The 11,012-nt window shown below is 34.3% G+C and overlaps 1 long non-coding RNA gene across 2 annotated transcripts; it reads left to right on the forward strand.

The window, feature by feature from the left end:
• The first annotated feature begins 344 nt into the window (after positions 1-344).
• LOC141541253 (uncharacterized) lies at positions 345-10,678 on the forward strand. Of its 2 annotated transcripts, XR_012481710.1 has the most exons (4): positions 345-390; positions 9,439-9,510; positions 10,095-10,280; positions 10,378-10,410. It is a non-coding gene; the product is annotated as an uncharacterized LOC141541253 (long non-coding RNA). The 2 variants fall into 2 exon arrangements; XR_012481709.1 differs by having other exon boundaries at positions 10,095-10,678.
• Positions 10,679-11,012: the final 334 nt, after the last annotated feature.

Raw genomic sequence — 11,012 nt, forward strand, 5'->3', positions numbered from 1 at the left:
GATCTAGTCCACCATCTTCCTATAGCCCTCCCCCACCTTTTTTTTCTTTAAAAATTCTTTATTACATGGGATGGCTCTTGAGAGAGGGAGGGTAAGAGACACTGGAAGAAATCTAAACAATAAAAAGAAAATATTAATAATTTGGTAATTAATAATAATGGTAATTCTATTTAAAATGACCCCATAGAAGAGAAAACCTATTTGAATCTTCCAGAAAACTTTAGCAGTGCCTAAACAATTTTTATTAGCATTTTAGAGCTTTGACAGTTCTATGGATAGCTCTCATTTTAGCATATGAATCCATATTTTAAAAATCATATTTAATGCATTCTTTTTTTTCTTCTCTAGGGGTTTCAGCTTTTGAATAACCTTGAAGCAACATGAGTGGAGGTAACGACATTTTCCATATTTATATGACATTGCTCAAAATCCAGTTTTCTATATAATTTTGCTGAAAGATTTACATAGTGGCTTTATTAATAGCTATTGCACATTGTCAAGAATAATTTTCATCCCCAGTGATGGATGTCAGCTTCTTTTCTTGATGTGTATCTATTTCAAAATTTTAAGGATCTGTGATTTAATTGGTGTGAGTATACATTCTAGTGTTTGTTGAAATCTCTCTCTGACTTTTAAGTGGCCACTGAGTTGTAGTGACTGGAGAGGATTTATTAATCTAGGCTAATATGGAAACAAATCTACTTAAATAAAGCTAGTTTGATTTTGTAGGCATAGTCACAGTATATATTTGCGACATGTTCATTAGCCTTTTCAGTTTGAAATAACTTCCAGAACTTATGTTACTTTGGCATTGAGAGGTGGCATTTATAACAAATTGAACAAAGGTCTTGGAATCAAGAAGTTCTCATTTTCCTCTTCTATAAAATGAGGATAATAATAACAACTCCCATATAGGATTATTGAGAGGGTCAAATGAAATCATTGTGTAAAGTGCTTTTTCAATCTTTAAAACCTTTTAACATCAGTGGACTCTGGCTCAGCCATCTGAGGATCAGGTTTAATGTGTTCTATTCTCACTCCCTTAGGGGATGGGGAGATAGTCTCCCTTTTCTGCTATTGGCAAGAGCCTCCATTGATTATATCCCCCCAATTTAGTCATTTATAATAAATTAGCTTTTATAAAAGAATATTTATTTCAAATGCATAGCAAGAACAAATGTAAATACTTTTTTCTTTGGATACCTCTGATGCATACTTTCTTCCTCTTGCCTCTATTTCTCCACATACCACCTTTGTCTCTGGGTAGGGAATGGTGACTAAGCTCAAGGCTGAACCTAGTTTCCATTAACATCTTCACCAAGTTGAATCGCTCTACTCAGGCTAGTAACCTGGTACTCTTGCTTCTCAAGATTTCCTGGCTAATCTGGGTACAAAGTCTATCCTGGAATTCTGGGTTCCAAGGTTCCCATGGCTTGAGCTCCTGAATCCAGGACCCTGCATATGTAGACCTCATATGTGTATTGAGGCTCCACGTGCAGCAAAGCTTTTGTCTTTAGGTGACTTGAAGAGAGACAGAATAGATACTTCTAGTCTCTTCTCCTCCCACCTTTCTTCAAGGGAGATTTTCATTTCTGCAATGACAGGAAGCAGGAAGTTGGGGCCAGCAGCTACCACTCTGCTCTCCTCAAAGATATAGGATGTGGGGAAAGAAGTGTATTTATCTATCCACTTAAATACTGATCATATAAAATACATAATTGGGTTTGAATTAACTTTTGATCACTTTGCCAAATCTTTTCTTTTTTTGGGGGGGGGGTGGGAGAAGGAATTCTGAGCTCTGTAATCAAGGTTTGACTTCTTTCCCACTTAATACCAGTTTGACAACGAATACACAGAGAAAATAGTAAATAAATCCATTTATCTAAATTATAGTAAAACAGAAATCAAAGTAAATATACATAGAAGAATACATATTAGAGAATAAAAGAACTCTGCCACTGGGAACAAAGTGACATAGCTCAACAAAGAGAAAGGATCCTGGATTTCACCTGAGAGGAAACTCCCCAGAGTCTCTAGGGAATAGAGGATTAGCAATACGACAGAGGATGACCTTCGGCTCATATCTTCCCAGAATCTTTTCCTTCAGCCACACAAAGTCAGGTTCGTGTCTTCCATCTTCACTCTTGAAATTGGAAGCCGATTGGAGATTGAAGGGGGACTTGCAAAAGACTGGCCTTAAGCCTGAAGGACTCCAGCTTGAAGAGCCCTCATAGAAATTTGGCCAAGAACTTTTTCTCTCACCACCTCTGCCTTGCCCATCATCTCTACTAATAAGGAAAGAGTTATATACCATTTGGCTTAGGAATAGGGGTTAGACCTGAAAAGGACAGATGAAATGGATCAAAATCTCAAATTTATTTCTTGGGGCCGTATGCCCTGATCTACACTCCTTACCACATAGTGTTACTTGCCTTGAGCAAATAAGTTTACTCTTTTCTACCACAGGAAAGAGAAAGGCAGAAGCTATCCTTCTGTAGAGTAAAGTTGCAGAGAGCTCCAACTGTGCAGTCCATGTGTTGCTCTTAGTCATGTAATAGGACAACACAAAGTACTCAGGCATTTGGGTCCAAATGTCTTCCATGTGGTTGATTCCATATTAGGTGATATGGGCATGGGCTTAAAGCCTTATTATGCAGTGTATGTATAAATTATTGTGGTGATGATGATGATGATGACAAATGTATGTAGAAACTGAGAATGTTCAAAATAACAAATATGAGAATGAGATTTGAATTTCCTTAGGCAAAATTGCTGTGAAATTGTGTTATTTAAAAAAATATATGATCATTTAATGTTAAATCCATGCTTAAATCAAATCCATTTAGAATTTCAAATTTAATTATGAAGCAACTTGTTATATTCCCCTTTTTCAAACAGTTTTTCAATGGCATCTTTATTAGCCAATTTTTCTTTATAAGAGCATTATGTAAATCAAAAGAGAAAAGGAAACAAATCATATTTATACTAGGCATATTATTCACTATGAGAAAAAGCAATTAAGAACAGAGTAATCCAAACTTACTAATATAAAACATGTTTATGATTGACTCAAGACAATAAAAACTTAAATATACTACAGGATGGTATAAAATATCTTCTGTGTTTGGTTTGGAACAATTTTAAATTTGTAGATATTTTTGTTTCCATATATATATACATGCATATAGATGTAACATATCTATATTATAGATGTAACATCTTACATCTATATATAAGTATATATGTATATATATATATATATATATATATATATATATATATATATATATATATATATATATATGGAGAGAGAGAGAGAGAGTGAGAGAGAGAGAGAGAGAGAGAGAGAGAGAGAGAGAGAGAGAGAGAGAGAGAGAGAGATGTGTGGTTATGTGTATAAATATGCGTGAATCTGTGTGTCTTTATATTGATAACTAAACTCAAAAGAATATCTCCCTATAGAAGGATCAATATTATGTCTAGGTACTTGAGGCCAACAGCTGTTTCCATAATGATGCTCCAGGTTCAGAGTGGTTTATTGGCTTAATTCTGAAGGATATTCTGGGATTTTATATGTACTATGAGAATCTATCTTTAAAAAAAATAAATGATAGTGAGCTTCTGGTGTGCAATTCTATCTACATTCTGCAATTCTATCCGATCATGTTCAGTAGAGTTTATTTTTTTTGCAATCAACTTTGAAAAGTACACAGTTTCCACTATTTTGTGGTATAATCTACATCAATCAGTTAAGTCAGGACTCTTTAAGGCTATCCTTGATGTAATTTCTGCTGGCAAAGTCCTATTCTGAATTGCTATCATAAACTCTTGATGCTATAAACAAACTGCTGTATTTTCTGAGCCATGATTCAACTCCTTTTGTGTTAGAAGTATCTAAACAACGATCTATGTCCCAGGCATGGCATCTGCCAGAAGTGATTTGAAATCCCATAAGACTTCTGATTCTGTGTTTTGATTGTTTCAATATGTCTTATTTTTTGAATTATTGAATGTAAAATATAAAATCTCTTTTAGAACATCGATTTTTCTGAGGATCTAGGAAAATATGCCTGGAAAAAATCTCCAAACTCATGGCATCATAAGATTTGCTTCTCTCTCCACTTATTCTCCACTCACCTGTATTGCACATATACATACTCCCCCAACCCTCACAGACATTGTCATTTGTTACTTGCTGTAACTGGGCTTTAATTGAAGATGACCCTTATGTGGATAAGAATGCTTTTATATGAAAGATTTGTTGGTTTGAGCAAGTTTAAATCAATTCATCAAGCTTTTATTAGGCATCTGCTGTAGCTGGATATCATGCTAAGTGCTAAGGGTATAAAGACAGATACTAAATAGTCTGAATTCAGAAGTTTATATTGTTCTGGGAGGGAATAATCTATACAAAGACAAAATTAGATGCAAAAATTAGAAAGTATTTTTGAGGAATGAGGGAAACCCTTAAAAGTGGGGAGGGGTGTTGGTGGTGGTGGTGATGGAAAATCAGGAAAAGTTTTATATAGATGCTATCGCTAAAGATGAGTCTTGAAGGAGGCAAATGATAGCAAAAGGTGGGGGTAAGGAGTAAGGAAGCATTCCTGGTATTGGGAATAATCCATTCTAAGGTATATTAGCAGGATACCATATGCAGAATAGTCTAATTTGTTAAAAATATAGAGTAAGTGAAGAGAAATAATGCTAAATCAATGTTTCAAGACTAATTTGGATTTAAATTGGAACCAGACTGTTAAGGATTTTGAATATTAAGAAGAGTTTGTTTTTTCTAGATACTACAGGGAGACAATTCAGTTTCTTATGCAGGGGAGTGACTTGGTCAGACCATTGCTTTAGGAGTATTGTTATGGCTGCTTTGTGGAAAATGGATAGAAGGGGACGAGATTAGATGCAGGGAGAATAATTAGAAGGTTACTGTAATAGTTCAGGTAAGGAAATCCTAATCTGGGGAGATTATAGGATTGATGTCAAGAGCAGAAATGACTATTAATTCTCAATTGCCCAGATATCAGTGATGAGGAAGAATGTAAACCAAGTCAACAAGCATTTATTAAGCAATTGTTTCAGTGTTTCAAATACACTGCTAAATCCTGGAGATAAAAAGAAAGGCAAAAAAGCCCTTCAATCAAAGAGATCACAATCGAATGAAGGAGACAACATACAAGCAAGTATGTACAAACAAGATATATAAAAGATAGATTGGAGATAATCTCAGAGGGAAGTTATTAAGATTAAAGAGGAATGGGAAAAGCTTCCAGTAGAAGGTAGATTTTGGAGAAGACTTATAGAAAGCTAAGGAAACAAGAAAGTAGAGATGAGTAGGGAGAAAATGCCAAGAATATGGCATAGTCAGGGAAGATTCTTAGAGTTAAGAGATGAAATGTGGCTTTTGAGGAAAAGCAAGGAAGTCATTGTCACTGGATGAAGGGGAATAAATTGTAGAAGAGTGGAAAGGCAGAAATGGTCCAGGTCATGAAGAGCTTTATGAGGGAAATATATTTTATATTTGATCCTGGAGGTAATAAGTAGCTACTGAAGACTACTGACTGGGGGTGATATGGTCAGACCTATACTTTAAAAAGATCATTTGGATAGGTGAGTAGAAAGTAAGCTGAAATGGGAGGAGTCTTGAGGCAGAGGACTAATCATAAGGTTTATGTAGGGATAAGGTGATAAAGGTGGTAGAAGTGTCAAAGAAGAGAAGGAGATGTACACAAAATACAAAAGTAGAATTGGCAACAGATTGGATATGTAAATTTAGGGGGAAATTTGGAGCTGAGAATTACCCTATGAGTGTAAGCCTGAGTGACTGAGAGGATAGTGGTTCCTTAGATAATTATAAGGAGGTAAAGACCAGGGATGTGTTTTGAGGGCTAGGAAGATAAAAGTTCCATTTTGGATATGTTAAATTTGATATATCTATATGTTAAATTTGATACGTCAAGATGAAGATACCCAAAAGGCAATTGGTAATGTGAAATTGGGGCTTAGGAGAGAGATGAGTTCTGAATCTGTAGATTTAGAAGGCATATGAGAAATATGTATACTCTTAAATGTTTCTATTTAGAAGACCCAATATATTTCTCTAGCTCTTCATTATTCAACATTTTGTTTAGTTTTATTATTTCCTTTTTATCTTTCTATTAGACTTGTCTGACTTTGAGAGAAAAATATTAAAAATCTCATAGTTATTGTGCTACTATTTGTGTCTTTTTTAAATTCAGATAACTTTTTCTTTATTAATTTAGATGATATGCCATTTGGTATATATATCTTCTCAGTTTTACTTGATGTGAATTTTTATTTTTTATTTATTTAATTATATATTTAAATATTTATTTATTTAATAGCATGATTGCAACTCCTACATCATAATGTAGAGTAAATTTTGTTCCAGCCTTTCCTATAGAACAATAGTTTGAAGGGATGGCAAGGTCAAGAGGAACTTTTGTTAAGTATAGAAGTGATTTTTTGACAAACCCAAAGATTCCAACATTAGGGATAAAAATTCATTATTCGGAAAAAACTGTTGGGAAAACTGGAAATTAGTATGGCAGAAATTAGATATGGATCCACACTTAACACCATATACCAAGATAAGATCAAAATGGATCCATGATTTAAGCATAAAGAGGGAGATAATAAATAGATTAGAGGAACAGAGGATAATCTACCTCTCAGACTTGTGGAGGAGGAAGGAATTTATGACCAGAGGAGAACTAGAGATCATTATTGATCACAAAATAGAAGATTTTGATTACATCAAACTAAAAAGTTTCTGTACAAATAATACTAATGCAAACAAGATTAGAAGGGAAGTAACAAATTGGGAAAATATTTTTAAAAACAAAGGTTCTGACAAAGGTCTCATTTCCAAAATATATAGAGAACTGACCATAATTTATAAGAAACCGAACCATTCTCCAATTGATAAATGGTCAAAGGATATGAACAGACAATTCTCAGAGGAAGAAATTGAAACTATATCCACTCACATGAAAGAGTGTTCCAAATCACTACTGATCAGAGAAAAGCAAAATTAAGACCACTCTGAGATACCACTACACACCTGTCAGATTGGCTAAGATGACAGGAACAAATAATGATAAATGTTGGAGGGGATGTGGGGAAATTGGGACACTAATACATTGCTGGTGGAGTTGCGAAAGAATCCAGCCATTCTGGAGAGCAATCTGGAATTATGTCCAAAAAGTTATCAAACTGTGCATACCCTTTGACCCAGCAGCGCTACTACTGGGATTATATCCCAAAGAAATACTAAAGAGCGGAAAGAGACATATATGTGCCAAAATGTTTGTGGCAGCTCTTTTTGTTGTAGCTAGAAACTGGAAGATGAATGGATGTCCATCAGTTGGAGAATGGTTGGGTAAATTGTGGTATATGAAGGTTATGGAATATTATTGCTCGGTAAGAAATGACCAGCAGGAGGAATACAGAGAGGCCTGGAGAGACTTAAATCAACTGATGCTGAGTGAAATGAGCAGAACCAGAAGATCACTGTACACTTCAACAACAATACTGTATGAGGATGTATTCTGATGGAAGTGGAAATCTTCAACATAAAGAAGATCCAACTCACTTCCAGTTGATCAATGATGGACAGAGGTAGCTACACCCAGAGAAGAAACACTGGGAAGTAAATGTAAATTGTTAGCACTAATATCTGTCTGCCCAGGTTGCATGTACCTTCGGATTCTAATGTTTATTGTGCAACAAGAAAATGATATTCACACACATGTATTGTACCTAGACTATATTGTAACACATGTAAAATGTATGGGATTGCCTGTCATCGGGGGGAGGGAATAGAGGGAGGGGGGGTAATTTGGAAAAATGAATACAAGGGATAATATTATAAAAATATATATATATAAAATAAAAAAAATTTTAAAAAATAATTAAAAAAAAAGAAAAAAGAAAAAATTATCCTTGCATACATTTTTAAAATAAAAAACTTCAATAAAAATTTAAAAAAGGAAAAAAAAAGGATAGAAGTGATTTTAGCAGATTGGAATAAGTGAAAAAGGAGCTAAGGAGATATTGAAGATGACTGAGAGTCACATGTAGAAGGGAAGGAAATGAATGGATTATAGAAAATGTTTTTAAAGGACACTGAAGGAGTTCAAGGAAACAATAGAGAGATTGGCCTTCCAAAGATAAAATTCACTTTTGTTTTCTGATATTGTAGCAGAAAAGAAATTTTTGAAGATGAAGTTACAGAATGGGAGCAGGGTGAATCAGAGGAACTTGACATTTGCCTTAATCTTAGCAAAGTGGGAGGCAAAGTCACCTGGATATGTAGATTTAGGAGTCATCTACCTAAAGAGGATAATCTATTCATGGGAGTCAATCAGAGATTTTTTAAAAAAGTGGTATGCAGCAGTGAAAACCTGCTTGTAATTAAATATCAAGGATGTGTGGTATATTTTACAAGTGTAATTCCATGAGTTTTTTCAGTAGTGGTCTTAGTAATAGTTTAAGAGTAGGACTGGAGAAGGTAGACTATGGGGATTACCTTGTGTTTTTCTCTTTTTATTTTGATTTTTCTTTCCCAACATGACTAATATGGAAATATGGTAAATGTGATTGTACCAGTAGAATCTATATCAGATTTTTTGCTGTCTTGGGGAGGCTGGAGAGAGAAAAAAAATGGAACTTAAAATTTTATAAAAATGGATATTAAAATATATTTACATGTAATTGGTAAAATAACACACTATTAAAATTATATATATATAATACACATACACACAGAGACATATATATGTATATATATGCATATATATATATACACAATATTCTATATTTTGTCCATTAGAACATTTTATATGGCAAGCATTTGGACATTGAAGATAGAAACCAGTGATGTCTTTCTGAAGCACATGGTCTCCCAAATGGTATGAGATTCATTGCTAGAGTTGTAAAATCTCCTTGAGTAGATTGCTATTTTTTAAGTCCAATGGCTTCATGCTAATTGGTTTTCGGCAGCAATATGTTTCTTCTGCATTCCTGGCACAGACTCCTATTAGCATATAAAAATAATTTTCCCTGTGAACCCACTTTATTGCATAGTTAGCCAGTTTAACATTGTTGTGCACCACTGATATGGAGATAACTAGGTCAGGCAACTCCCTCAAGAAACACTAATTCAGTTTTTAAATTTTTCTGGAAGAGAGGAAATAATTTGGTGAATGGCTCTGATACTATTTTAAATTTAGATTTCTAGCTTCACTTAATTAAGAAACAGCTAGGTTTAATGTCTATTCCAATATTCAAAGTAGTTACAAATATGGGGCAGTCAGTCATTACCCCAATAATGGCACAGTTTAATGTTAATTCTATATTTACTGTATCAGATAATCTAAATCTATATATTTACATTTCTCTTTCCACCAGTGTGAATAGACATGCGATTTACCTGATAATCCATTGAACAAATGATGATTCTGAGGGATCTGGCATTCTAAGGTAAATAAGAATCACCAAATATTGCAGTAAAAAAATAGCATAAGCAAGAAAGTTCTATCTTTTTTTTCTCAGAAAAATAAAAAAGGTCTAAATAGTTTAATTACAGAGTTTAGAATCAAATCTATGTTCTTTTCACTATATTGCTATTTTCTTATTAACAAAGCATGTATCCTATATATGAATTAATAAGCATTTATTAAGCATTTACCCTATGTAACAAGAGACTGGTCAATGAGAGTCCTTTCTTGGAACATGCATGTGAATGGTCAGTGATATTGCTTTTGGACATGTAATGAAACATTCTTCTCTCCCCTCTGGATCATGCTCAGACATTCTAAAATTGATTTTAGTCCACTAACTGTGACTTTTTAATTGGCTAGACTAGGAGTGTATACAAAAAATTCCTGTATAGGTTTATGATTTCTTTTTCTTGCCTATGTTTGAATAAGAAGAGAATTGTTATAAGACTCTGTGAAGGGAGCATCTTGCTGCCAGCTGCTTATGTCCCTATCTGGACTGACATAGGATTCTGAGCATGACTATAATGTTCTTTGTGTCTTTGAATTTCTCTCTTCTGCTCTTAGGTGAAGGAGTATTAGAGATGGAACAGACTAAGCTATGACTTTAAACGTGTTCAGTCATCCAAAGTTTCAAGAACTAAATTCCATATCAGAGTTTACGAGGAGCCAAGCCATGTGAAGCACCAGTACTTCAGTGAGGATTGATGTACTTTACCAGAACTGCAGTGGACTGATAGCATCCAAGAGAGAGTAACTTATCCATCATCTATACCACATTTGAACAAGAACTTGAAGAGTTGAATGCTATATAACTACTTTTTAAAACTTGAAACTACTTTTTTTCCAGGGACTTTGGTACAATTAGGAGAAAATGTGCACCCGATTGGGGTTAGTGGTGGTATTTATATTTTGCTGCTTCCTCTATATTCTTACTGAATATCTCTTCATCAAAGCTTGTTGATGAAATAATATTGGAATATTAATAATTGGGTCAATAAATGGCATATTTATTTGAAAGTACTATTACTCCTAAAATCAAAAGGGGTGAGGAGAAGAGGTACTTGACTTAGCAGTATGAGTGTGAGTTGAGATAGTGATCCTCAAGAGTATCTATAATAGCTACATACATGTCAGGCACTGTGCTAACATTGGAGATACAAATATAGGTAACGCAGTTCTTGTCCTTAGGAAGCTAATGTTCTAATAGAAGATAACTTATCTAGGGGTGTGGTAGTCAGAGAGAAGTGTCTGGACAAGAAAGTTGGAATGAATGGTGATTGAAACTATAAAGCAATTTATTTTCTACCTGTAATGGTAATGTTCATTTGGTTACTGTTCTTAGATCCTAAGTTGGAGAACAGGGGGAGAGATGCTTAGGAAGTGGTGAGCCTGTGATCAGGCAAGATAAAGTGAATACTTATCAATCAGAGGCCAAAGTAACAGAAATGTAGATCCTTCATTTCCAGATGGAGGTAAAGACTG

Source organism: Sminthopsis crassicaudata, chromosome 4, assembly GCF_048593235.1.
Source record: "Sminthopsis crassicaudata isolate SCR6 chromosome 4, ASM4859323v1, whole genome shotgun sequence".
Taxonomy (NCBI): Eukaryota; Metazoa; Chordata; class Mammalia; order Dasyuromorphia; family Dasyuridae; genus Sminthopsis; species Sminthopsis crassicaudata.